The sequence below is a fragment of the Orcinus orca genome, chromosome 10 (genome assembly GCF_937001465.1).
Source record: "Orcinus orca chromosome 10, mOrcOrc1.1, whole genome shotgun sequence".
Lineage (NCBI taxonomy): Eukaryota > Metazoa > Chordata > Mammalia > Artiodactyla > Delphinidae > Orcinus > Orcinus orca.
Genome location: NC_064568.1, coordinates 70307942 through 70321727, shown reverse-complemented (window position 1 = coordinate 70321727; position 13786 = coordinate 70307942). Strand labels below are relative to the sequence as shown.

At 41.0% G+C, this 13786-nt stretch overlaps 1 protein-coding gene across 1 annotated transcript in view; it reads left to right on the top strand.

Moving 5' to 3' along the window:
* The first annotated feature begins 7950 nt into the window (after positions 1-7950).
* The window catches only part of BTBD9 (BTB domain containing 9), a 416797-nt gene continuing 410961 nt past the window's right edge, over positions 7951-13786 (top strand). Inside the window, exon 1 of the mRNA XM_004267648.3 lies at positions 7951-8105. The gene's annotated coding sequence lies outside the window, so the exon portion shown is untranslated. The remainder of the gene's footprint in view (positions 8106-13786) is intronic.

Sequence of the window (13786 nt, the reverse complement as noted above, 5' to 3'; positions counted from 1 at the left end):
TAGGGGTCCCAGAAGAAGAAGAGAAAAAGAAAGGGACTGAGAAAATATTTGAAGAGATTATAGTGGAAAACTTCCCTAATATGGGAAAGGAAATAGTCAATCAAGTCCAGGAAGTGCAGAGAGTCCCATACAGTATAATTCCAAGGAGAAACATGCCAAGACACAAATTAGTCAAACTATCAAAAATGAAATACAAAGAAAAAATATTAAAAGCAGCAAGGGAAAAACAACAAATAACACACAAGGGAATGCCCATAAGGTTAACAGCTGATCTTTCAACAGAAACTCTGCAAGCTAGAAGGGAGTGGCAGGACATATTTAAAGTGATCAAAGGGAAAAACCTACAGCCAAGATTACTCTATCTAGCAAGGATCTCATTCACATTCAACAGAGAAATTAAAACCTTTACAGACAAGCAAAAGCTGAGAGAATTCAGCACCATCAAACCACCTTTACAACAAATGCTAAAGGAACTTCTCTAGGGAGGAAACACAAGAGAAGGAAAAGACCTACAATAACAAACCCAAAACAATTAAGAAAATGGTAATAGGAACATACATATCAATAACTACCTTAAATGTAAATGGTTTAAATACTCCCCACAGAAGACACAGACAGGCTGAATGGATACAAAAACAAGACCCGTATATATGCTGTCTACAAGAGACCCACCTCAGACTTAGGGACACATAGAGACTGAAAGTGAGGGAATGGAAAAAGATATTCCATGCAAATGGGAATCAAAAGAAAGCTGGAGTAGCAATTCTCATATCAGACAAAATAGACTTTAAAATAAAGACTATTACAAGACACAAAGAAGGACACTATATAATGATCAAGGGATCAATTCAAGAAGAAGATATAACAATTGTAAATATTTATGCACCCAACATAGGAGCACCTCAATACATAAGGCAAATGCTAACAGCCATAAAAGGGGAAATTGACAGTAACACAAGCATAGTAGGGCACTATAACACCCCACTTTCACCAATGGACAGATCATCCAAAACGAAAATAAATAAGGAAACCCAAGCTTAAAATGATACATTAAACAAGATGGACTTAATTGATATTTATAGGACATTCCATCCAAAAACAACAGAATACACTTTCTTCTCAAGTGCTCATGGAACATTCTTCGGTCACAAATCAAGTGTTGGTAAATTTAAGAAAACTGAAATGTATCAAGTATCTTTTCTGACCACAATGCTATGAGACTAGATATCCATTACAGGAAAAATATCTGTAAAAAATACAAACACATGGAGGCTAAACAATACACTACTAAATAACCAAGAGATCACTGAAGAAATCAAAGGGTAAATTAAAAATACCTAGAAACAAATGACAATGAAAACCCGACAACGCAAAACCTATGGGATGCAGCAAAAGCAGTTCTAAGAGGGAAGTTTATAGCAATACAATCCTACCTCAAGAAACAAAAAACATCTCAAATAAACAACCTAATCTTACACCTAAAGAAATTAGAGAAAGAAGAACCAAAAAACCCCAAAGTTAGCAGAAGGAAAGAAATCATAAAGATCAGATCAGAAATAAATGAAAAAGAAATGAAGGAAACAATAACAAAGATCAATAAAACTAAAAGCTGGGTCTTTGAGAAGATAAACAAAATTGATAAACCATTAGCCAGACTCATCAAGTAAAACAGGGAGAAGACCCAAATCAATAGAAATGAAAAAGGAGAAGTAACAACTGACATTGCAGAAATACAAAGGATCATGAGACATTACTACAAGCAAGTATATGCCAATAAAATGGACAACCTGGAAGAAATGGACAAATTCTTAGAAAAGCACAACCTTCTGAGACTGAACCAGGAAGAAATAGAAAATATAAACAGACCAATCACAAGCACTGAAATTGAAACTGTGATTAAAAATCTTCCAACAAAAAAAAGCCCAGGACCAGATGGCTTCACAGGCGAATTCTATCAAACATTTAGAGAAGAGCTAACACCTATCCTTCTCAAACTCTTCCAAAATATAGTAGAGGGAGAAACACTCCCAAACTCATTCTACGAGGCCACCATCACCCTGATACCAAAACCAGACAAAGTTGTCACAAAGAAAGAAAACTACAGGCCAATATCACTGATGAACATAGATGCAAACATCCTCAACAAAATACTAGCAAACAGAATCCAACAGCACATTAAAAGGATGATACACCATGATCAAGTGGGGTTTATCCCAGGGATGCAAGGATTCTTCGATATACACAAATCAATGAATCTGATAAAACATACTAATAAATTGAAGGAGAAAAACCATATGATTATCTCAGTAGATGCAGAAAAAGTTGGACAAAATTCAACACCCATTTATGATAAAAACCCTCCAGAAAGTAGGCATAGAGGGAACTTACCTCAACATAATAAAGGCCATATATGACAAACCCACAGCCAACATCATTCTCAATGGTGAAAAACTGAAACCATTTCCGCTGAGATCAGGAACAAGACAAGGTTGTCCACTGTCACCACTATTGTTCAGCATAGTTTTGGAAGTTTAAGCCACAGCAATCAGAGAAGAAAAAGAAATAAAAGGAATCCAAATCAGAAAAGAAGAAGTAAAGCTGTCACTGTTTGCAGATGACATGATGCTCTACATAGAGTATCCTAAAGATGCTACCAGAAAACTACTAGAGGTAATCAATGAATTTGGTAAAGTAGCAGGATACAAAATTAATGCACCAGAAATCTCTTGCATTCCTATACATTAATGATGAAAAATGAGAAAAAGAAATTAAGGAAACACTCTCACTTACCACTGCAACAAAAGGAATAAAATACCTAGGAATAAACCTACCTAAGGAGATAAAAGACCTGTATGCAGAAAGCTATAAGACACTGATGAAAGAAATTAAAGATGGTACAAACAGATGGAGAGATATACCATGCTCTTGGAACGGAAGAATCAACAGTGTGAAAATGACTATACTACCCAAAGCAATCTACAGATTCAATGCAATCCCTATCAAACTACCAATGGCAATTTTCACAGAACTGGAACAAAAAATTTCACATTTTGTATGGAAACACAAAAGACCCCGAAGAGCCAAAGCAATCTTGAGAAAGAAAAACAGGGCTGGAGGAATCATGCTTCTGGACTTCAGACTATACTACAAAGCTACAGTAATCAAGACAGTATGGTACTGGCACAAAAAGGGAAATATAGATCAATGGAACAGGATAGAAAGCCCAGAGATAAACCCATGCACATATGGTCACCTTATTTTTGATAAAGAAGGCAAGACTATACAATGGAGAAAAGACAACCTCTTCAAAAAAATATACAAATCAATTTTCACTGCAAAGTAAAGGAGCTGTTACAGTGGAGGATTACTGGACTGAATGTCAACATTATGACATAGTATGAGTGTGTTTCCAGTTTGGTAATTGCAATCATTGTTGCTTTTGTTGTGGTCATCTATTTACAATGCTTGGTGTCAGTTTAGTTATCTCTTGTAAAAATAAAATACAGTGTGTGTGTGAAAAAAAAAAAAAAGAACCTATTGTATAGCACAGGTAACTCCACTCAGTACTCTCTGTAATGACCTGTATGGGAATAGAACCTAAAAAAGAGTGGATATAACTGATTCACTTTGCTGTACAGCAGAAAGTAACACAACATTGTAAATCAACTATACTCCAATAAAAATTAATTTAATTTAATTAACACAATAAAATGAACAAAGAGCCATAAAAAAAAAAGACAGCCTCTTCAGTAAGTGGTGCTGGGAAAACTGGACAGCTACATGTAAAATAATTAAATTAGAACACTCCTTAACACCATACACAAAAATAAACTCAAAATGGATTAAAGACCTAAATGTAAGACCAGACACTATAAAACCCTTAGAGGAAAACACAGGCAGAACACTCTGTGACATAAATCACAGCAAGATCCTTTTTGACCCACCTTCTAGAGAAATGGAAATAAAAAGAAAAATTAACAAATGGGACCTAATGAAACTTAAAAGCTTTTGCACAGCAAAGGAAACCATAAACAAGACGAAAAGACAACCCTCAGAATGGGAGAAAATATTTGCAATGAAGCAATTGACAAAGGATTAATCTCCAAAATTTACAAGCAGCTCATGCAGCTCAATATCAATAAAACAACCCAATCCAAAAATGGGCAGAAGACCTAAACAGACATTTCTTCAAAGAAGACATACAGACTGCCAACAAACACATGAAAGAATGCTCAACATCATTAATCATTAGAGAAATGCAAATCAAAACTACAATGAGATATCATCTCACACCAGTCAGAATAGCCATCATCAAAAAATCTAGAAACAATAAATGCTGGAGAGGGTGTGGAGAAAAGGGAACCCTCTTGCACTGTTGGTGGGAATGTAAATTGATACAGCCACTATGGAGAACATTATGGAGGTTCCTTAAAAAACTAAAAATAGAACTAACATAAGACCCAGCAATCCCACTACTGGGCATATACCCTGAGAAAACCATAATTCAAAAAGAGTCATGTACCTCAATTTTCATTGCAGCTCTATTTACAATAGCCAGGACGTGGAAGCAACCTAAGTGTCCATCGACAGATGAATGGGTAAAGAAGATGTGGCACATATATACAATGGAATATTACTCAGCCATAAGAAGAAATGAAATTGAGTTATTTGTAATGAGGTGGATGGACCTAGAGTCTGTCATACAGTGTGAAGTAAGTCAGAAAGAGAAAAACAAATACTGTATGCTAACACATATATATGGAATTTGAAAAAAAAAGGTTCTGATGAATGTAGGGGCAGGACAGGAATAAAGACGCAGATGTGGAGAATGGACTTGAGGACATGGGGAGGGGGAAGGGTAAGCTGGGATGAAGTGAGAGAGTGGCATGGACATATATACACTGCCAAATGTAAAACAGACAGCTAGTGGGAAGCAGCCGCATAGCACAGGGAGATCAGCTCGGTGGTTTGTGTCCACCTAGAGGGGTGGGATAGGGAGGATGGGAGGGAGGTGCAAGAGGAAGGAGATATGGGGATATATGTATATGTATAGCTGATTCACTTTGTTATACCGAAAAAACTAACACACCATTGTAAAGCAATTATACTTCAATAAAGATGTTAAAAAAAATAAAGTTAAGGGGACTCTCTAGGAATTTATGTGAAATCAGTCAGTCTGATCTTCTCCTTTGTTAGATGAGAAACCAAAGCATGGAATAGTTAAGTGATTTGCCAAAGGTTACTTAGCTAGTTAATGGCCAGAACTAAGAGTAGAATCTCAAACTGCCATCAACTAGTCCAGATGGCAATCCAGTATACTGACCTGCCTTTCTGACCCAGGTAATTTGGTGTTTATCTCTACTACCTCACTAAAGCTGCTATTGTTGGTCATCAATCACTTTTGTGTTGCTAAATCCAGTCAGTGCTTTTCAGCCCTTGATATACTTGCCCTATTTGTGGTCTCTGACTCTGCTTGAGACCATATTGCAATTCTTTCCCACCTTGGTTTCAGAGGCATTACACTCACCTAGTTCTTTTATCTCTCTGGCCATTGTTCCTCACACCTTGTGGGCTTCCGTTCATCTGCCACTGCCTTTTAAACTGAGTGCTTCCGGGGGATCTATCTTTGGTCCTCTTTATCGTTTCTTCTATATTTTCTGATTGATCTCATCCATGACTAGGACTTAAATTACCAATTATTGATATAAGTTAATGTCCTCTAAATCTAGTTTAACTCAACTTCTCTCCTCATGCGCAGACTTGTGTAATTCGACTGTTTATTGGATATTTCCCTCTGGATGTGAAGGTTCCCTTCAAGTCACAGTCACCTTGCAGTAGTCTTTGAGGGAGCCTAATAAATTGCACCCTTTTTTCTAGATAAAAGAGAATGCAGCAGGGGACCACCTATCATCTTTGTTACTGAATGTATTCATTTTGATTGCTGTTGTAACAAATTACCACAAAATTAGTGGCTTAAAACAACACAGATTTATTAGCTTACAGTTCTGGAGGTCAGACATTCTAAAATCAAGGCATTGGCAGGGCTGCGTTCTCTCTTGGGGCTCTAGGGGAGAATCTGCTTCCTTGCCTTTTCCAGCTTCTAAAAGCTGCCTGCATTCCTTGGCTCCATCTTCAAAGCCAGCAGCACAGATTCTTAAAATCTTTCTCTCTGACCTCTGCTTCCATCATCATATCTCATTCTCTGACCCTCCTGCCTCCAGTCCAGCCAGATAATCCAAGACAATCTCCCCACCTCAAGATCCTTAATTTAACACACCTGCAAAGTCCCTCGTGCCCTGTAAGGTAACATTCACAGGTTTTGGAGATTAGGACATGAAAATCTTTCAGGAGCCATAATTCTGTATACTACAATTGACAAAATTAGTATTGGATATTACCTGTGGACAGAGAGCTTCCTAATGCGAAACTCTGGTATCAAATAGGCTTACTAACTTTGTAGCCCTGGACCAGGCACCCTCAATCCCACCCATAGGCCCTGCTCCTGGTGAATCAGAAAAGAACACAAAGATAGTTCCCTGACAGAAGCTTTCCTTTAAGAGGAAAGTGATGGGATGGGCTACACCTGTCCCGTTTCTCCTTTTAAATTCACCAATTAGGAAGTCACTGCTCTAGGGAGGAGTGAGCTGGGGCAGGTGCAGTGAGAGGCCAATATCATATTATATATATTATATATTTTATTAACAGATGTTACTCTGTGTGGGAGGAAACATCATGAGTGGAGAATAAGTGTTTCCCCAACAAACATATCCATTTTTGAACACACCATCATTTTCTAGAAATCCAATCATCCTCCTGGGACTGTCACCAGCACTATCTAATACGCTGGATCAGAAACTTGTGGATAACCCAGACTCATTTTCATTCACATTTTGTTAAATGTTTCCACCACCTACCCCAGCACCCGTGCTGGAAACTTGGCTTACTCATTTATCCCTCACTCAGCGCTGTCAATTCTACCACCTTGACAGCACTCACATCTATCCCTTCCTCTACACTCCCACTGCCAAAGCTTTGGTTAAGGCTCTGATCTCTTCTTACCTGGGGTACAGCAATGGCCTCATAACTGATCTCTCTGCCTCAAGTTTTGTTCTTCCTATTTTCACTTCCATACCTTTACTCATGAAGCTTCCTTTGGCTGGAATTACGTCCTTTCCAGTCACTCTCTCCAAATCCCCACACCCCAGTGGACCTCCAGTTCGCCCAAGCGTCAAGCAGAATTGACTGTCCAACATCCAGGATCAGACTTGAACCTAGGTTTCCCTGACTCCAAAGTCCATGCTCTTAACTGCTCTTGCTCGACTGCCTTCTCTTATAATAAAGATATTTTAAAGTCTAGTGAGCTTTATACTTTAAAAAGCACCTTTGCATATATTATTTCCTTTTAGCGGTACAATTCTTCAACGTAGTAAAGATGGGTATTGTTATCCTCGTTTATAAAATGAGGAAACAGAGGAATTCAAGGCCCGGTCCATCACACGCTGCTGCTGAGTTAACGAGTGTCATTCAGCAGCCTTACACATTAACCGCGCGCTCAGCCCCTTCTGGTCCCAGTCCCTGGAGAACCTTCCTGCACTTCGCAGAAGTAGCCGATGGGGTCCGCGCGAGTCTGGACTAGGCCACTGCTGCCTCCACCACAGGCGCCCGGGCGATCACGGCGGGGAGCTTCCCATTTTCAGTGACGCGATCGGTGAGGCCATACAGTGACGTAGAGTGACGTAACTTACCCGGAGCTAGGTGCCGGCAGGGCAGCCACACCCTGGGGCCCCCTGCTCAGGAGGGCAGCGGATCGGGCGGGTGGGGGAAAGCCGCAAAACCCGCGGGACCCGACCTCCCGGCCCTAAATCCGCGGTTCCCGCTTGCCCGCCACTGATCGGTTGCTACGTGACGCCAGCGCGCAGAGGCGCGTGCGCGGCCACGGCGGTGTGCGTGAGAGCGGACGCGCGCCGCGGCGGCGGCGGCGGCGGCGGCGGCGGCGAGGACGGCGGCGACGGCAGGGGCCGAGGGGGCGGTCGCTACGAGGCGGGTGCGGAGCGGGCGGAAGAGGGTCTGTGCGGGCGGTGAGGTCGCAGAGGAACATCGTGGGGGTGAGTAGCCGCGGCCTCGCCAGGGAGGTGGGGCCTGGCCGCACCTGCTGCGCGGGCCCGGGGCGCGGGGACGCGCGCCCCTTCACGCTCCTCATCTGCTTTTTCCCGGGGCGGGGAAGGAGCGGGGACGGGGGCTGACGAGGGTCAGTTCCTGGGCTAGGTGGCTGTGAGAAGCGGCAGCAGCTGGCCGGCGAAGACTCTAGTCCTGGAATGTGTTGTAGGCAGGAGGTGTTTGGGGACCTCGGGGTGGCTCTGCCAGGCTCCCGGGCCGAGGAGTCGGAATCCCGAGAAGCCCGGTTCCTAGAGCAGCCTCGCATCCTGCCTGACACGAGCTGGCGCGAGACCGAGACGAGGCGGAACCAGGGACGCCGAGGTTGGGGTCCGGAAAGTTTGGCACTGCTGGGGCCCTCAACTCCCCTGCCTTGGCTGGGCTCTGAGGCGGGGCTGGTTGTTATGGAGGGAGTTGTGAATCAGTGCCTGCGTGCGGCGTCAGACACACCCACGACCTGGAGAAGGCGATCTGTCAGTGTACAGAGGGGGCGGCCCACCTGTTGCCTAGTGTTTCCAACTTCGTGTGTGTGCGCACGTGCTTAATGCACGCCCCAAACTTTGTCGGCCCTAAGCATTTTATCACATTGTTGCTACAGGTTTTGCGGCCAAGGGGCGGCTAGCCATCCTCAGTTCTTCCTCATAGACTCACATCAGCTGTTTTGTTTCCCTAAGCCATGTTGTGCTTCTGTCGTTATTAGGGCCGAGGAAGCGTGGAGGCACCGGTTTTTCTTTTTCTTAAAAGTAGCGCGGGCTTGTTATTTACTAAGCAGAAAATACAGATTTTGTTCAGCGTGTGAGCTGGAAAAATGTCGATGGTCAGACAAGCCTGATTGGGTGCAGCTGATCATCAGCCCAGTGCTTTCTTCTCAGTGCGCTGGGCTCTCTAGTGGGTAGATGTGTGGCTGCAGTAGTGACCGTGCTCGGGAGAAAGGAGTATTAGAGGTAGGAAGGAAGTCAGTCTTTTCTGACCGTTGATGAAGGCAGTGCGGTAGAAAGACAGGCTATACCGAAATTTAATCATGATTTGTGCAAGAAAATTGAAGAAAATAACTTGTAACTTCTCATTCGGATCTAAAATTCTGTGATTCAGTTTCATAACTGAGGATCTGTAAAGTATGTTGTTTGAGGTTCTTACGTGTTGGAACCAGTGATAACCTTGCTCTGTAGCACTTAGGGTACTCGGAATTCAGTATCTTTTGCGTTCTGGACTATAATAGCTTTTAGGACAGGAATCACGTTTGTTTTCTTCAGGGCCATATCTCCAGTACCTACAAAAGTGCCTGCCACAGAGTAGGCACGGAATAGATATTTATTGTATGTGACACCGTGGATAAGTCATAACACGCAGTTAGCTCAGTCCTTCAAGTAGTTAATACATGTGCCCCCTATTCCTAGTATTATGCTGCATATGAGAGGAGGACTGTGGGATTACAAATGACATAAAAGACCTGCCCTTTTAAGGGCAAACAGTCTAGCTAGGAAGATAAAGCATATTATATAAAATAATTATGAAACCAAATAGTATGTAAACAGGTGCTATGTGAAGTCCTATACTTTAAGTGCAGTAGAAATTTAGAAAAGATAAGACTTGTGGGCTGAATTAGTGAACTCTTCAGAAGAGGTAAGATTTCGTCTCATCTTTGAAAGAAGTATAAAATTTCTGTTAGAGAAGAGATAAGTCATATGTTGAGAAAATAGTGTGAATTTGGTCATTGGGGGATATATTGCGGCAACTTACATGTACCATGAGAGGGGAAAATTGGAGAGATAAGGTTTAGTAGGTTGGGGAGGGAAAGTGTTAAGACTAAGGCAGGCTCATCAGCATCCCACTGATAGCAAGATGGAGCCTACTTTCCTGGAGGGATGGGAGTTGTGTTACTCAGAGTAGAGTCTTAAACAATCATAAGTGTTATCCTTACTTAAAATGAAAGGATATTATCGTTGAACCAAAATCAGGTTGTTGTATACCTCTGATTTCAGTACTAATTTGAATTAATGCCTCACTAATGTGCATGTATCTTATGTATTTAGTCAGCAGCGCATGTCCTCATTTCTAAAATCTACCTATGTGCTTGGGCCGTTCCATTGGAAATTTACTGAAATGATGTACCCAAAGCAATTATCGAGCTACTCTCAGTGACACAGTTTTGCTTGGGATTATCTCTTATAGTGGTCTGAGGTTTGTAATTACTGCTGATCCTGTAAAAAATAAAAATAATGTTAGCTGGGAAAGGAGTCTATTTGAAAAAGGATACTCAAAAATGTTGACAAAAAGATTTGAGAAAATTAAAGATGCTGCTCTTAAATATTGAACCGTTAGTCTTTATCTTTTGTTGTTATGTGAGCTTTCTTTTGAGTGTTGCATAAACCTGAACTTGAATTGCTAACCTGTGTAATGTTGCAACAGCAAATGTTAGTTAACAACTCAGCAAATATTTATTGGGTTCTGGCTATGGCTAGGCACTGTGTTGGGTGCCAGCAAGACAAAGAATAAAACACAGTGTAGCTGAGATACCAGGTGTTCATCAGGGGGGACAAACACTAACCGTGATGTGCAGTGATAAGAGTTCACCACTTTTGGAATGAATAAAATGCTGAAGGAATAGATCAGTTTGGCTGGGGAAATAAATTGATAGAGTCAGGGAAACTTTAAAGAGAAGACGTGGAACTTAGCCCTGAAGGTTAAGTAGCATTTTGCTACATGGAAAAAGGAAAACAATCATTCCCGCCAGAGGGGAGAGTATAAGCAAAATTGCTGAAGATTAAAATTGAATGGGAAAACCTTGAGTTTTTTGTAGGCTTCTTGTATGGCAGAAGTGATGAGACAGGAAAGGTATGGTTGGAGCCAAATTACAAGGAGGTCTTCCATTCTAAAAAACCTAGTCTCCCTCCTTCCAACACTACCCCCGTGTTGGTGATAGAGAACCTTGAAAGGTAGAATAATCAGATCAGAAAGTTAACAGGCAGTTCATATGCAGAACTGCATTAGAGCCGAGAGGGCGGGAGACCAGTTAGGATGTAGGTGAGAGATGCTGGGACCCTGAAGAGGGACAGTGGGAATGGATGGCTTGTAAAGATATTTTAGATGTTAAAAGTCTCTAAATGTTATGAACAGCTAGAGGTGAGAGAGAGTGAGAAGTCAAAGGTGACATGTCCAGCTCGAGTAACTGGGCATTAGGAGGACATTAAATTAGAAAACACAGGAGGAGGAATAGATTTACAGTGGAGGGAAGAAATGATGGCATGTTAATTTTAAGGCCCATGTGTGGAGTTTAGAGAGGCCCATTAGGTAACTAGAAATTCTACTCCAGAGTTTATGAGACAGTTTAGGAATAATTGTAATGTAACTGACAGCCTCCAAGGCTATGGAACTAGTACCATTCTAGGACTTAGTATAGTAATTAATGCTGTGGACTTTGGAGTCAGGAAAACCTGAAGTCAAATCTCTGTTATGCCACTATTGATTGGGATGGGTAACCTCGGGCAAGTAATTTAGCATCTCTGAACCTAAGTTTCTTCTGAAAAGTGGGGTTAATAATATTTTAAAGAATTCTTGTGGAGATTAAGATGGTATGTACACAGCAGTTAGCACAATGCCTAGCTGATACATGCTTAATAAATGACAGCTGTTGCTATCAGTAGTTACAGTCGCAGAGGTAGTAGAAGAAAAGATATTCCTATGCAGAAAAGTTGAGAGCGAGAACTGGAAAGGGCAAGGAGTGGAATTTTTGGAAATCAACACTTAAATCAAACTTAGATGGTTTCTCAAGCTTGAGCATGCATCAGAAATACCTGGAGGCTTTGGTAAAACACAGATTTCTGAGTCCCACCCCCGAAGTTTCTGATTCCGTAGGTCTGGGTGTGGCTCCTGAATTTGCATTTTGAACAAGTTCTCAGGTGATGCTGATGTTGTTATTCCCAGGACCACGCTTTGAGAACCACTGATTTAGAGGGTTAGTGAAAGAGGAACCAGCATAGAGGCTAACAACGAGATTGAGTTTGTTGGAGAACCCAGAGAGACTTTAGAGAAGGATAAGGAAATAACAGCCTGCAGACTGTCTAGATCCACCAGTCTGCTTTCCAGTTCGATGAACCTCATCTCCTTCTTATTTCTGTTTTCTCCAGAATTTGGTGTAATGCTTGGCACATAGCATTGTTTGAATGAGCCTTTGAAGCTGTTTAATACTTTTCTTGTGCATGATTGCACATACTCAAACACAGATTTCATTCATCCTCTTATATCTCTGTTGGGTCTCAGACAAGGTACTTTTTCTAATTTTACAGACACACACACACACACACACAAACACAATAACTACAGAAAATTTCTTTCAAATACCTGATGCATAGCTAGATGCTTTTGACTTTGTATTAGATTCGCCCCCTCCCCGCCCACTTTTTTTAAATGGCAGAAAGTCCAGTTTGCAAAATAATTGTCAGTAACAAGTGTCAAGATTACAATCTGTATCTTGTATTAGGCACTTTGCAGGTTTATAGGGTAAGCAAATAATATACTCACTGTACCTGGGATGTTTACAATAGGATGGGCAAAACTTAAAGGAAAGAAACAGGGTGAGATATAATCACAGAAATGTGGAAGGAGAGGAACCAGAATATAAGGACTTATTTCTTGTATGCCGATATACTTTGGATCTTACATGTCTCATATACTCATATAGCACAAAAGTTAGTCCTAATCTATGATTGGAAGTTATAAGAGAGTTCTGCTGTATAAGGAAATCAAACAGTTGTGCAAAGATATAAACACATTGAAAAGAGATTTCAGGAGTTAAATTGTAGCTAGATCAGTTAGCTACTCACCACGCTTCCTGGGTTCTTGTTCTCTTTCATTTATTCTTTCTGCTAACAGTCATTAAGTATTTACTGTGTGCCAGAAACTGTGCAGAGTGCTGCACATAGAGGGATGCTCATTGCTCTGGGTATCCAACACTGGCTTTAGTTAGGGGGTATGATACTGTGTGAATGAGTGTGCACACACTTTGTCAGGGGAAGATCTGATGCCTAAATTTTATAATCTTGAGAATATATTGATATGAGTAGACATCAAGGACTCGAAGTTAAATTCATTCAGCCGTATGTATGTATGCAAGGGGCCATGAGAAAATATAGAGATATATGGAAATTTTTTAAAGCAATCAAAGAATATATAATTTGGTAGAGCAGAAAAACATATTTACAATACTACATAGAATATGGTAAGTGCTATATAAGTATTGATCACAGACTAGGTTCTCCAGTACTTGTTGAGCACCTGAGTGTTCAGTTTTGATTTCAACTCATAAGCTATTATAATGTTCCAGAAATTATAACATGTCATAAATCCACATTAATCTCCTGGGCTGCCTTTTGGATCTTTATATGATGCAAAAAATATTCTGGCATTTTGTGTCCTTGTTTTCTTGGTTTGGGAAATATAGTATATAAGTAACAAGATCATTAACTACTAGCTACTGTTTATCAAGTGGCTGTAGTATGCTAGGCCTTTTCGCTAAGTCATTTAATTCTTATAATAACAACCTTGTAAGCTGGATATTATCCTCATTTTACTAGTAAGGCAACCAAGTTTCAGAATGGGGAGAACAGTTTGCCTGTGTTCGTGGCCAGCGAGG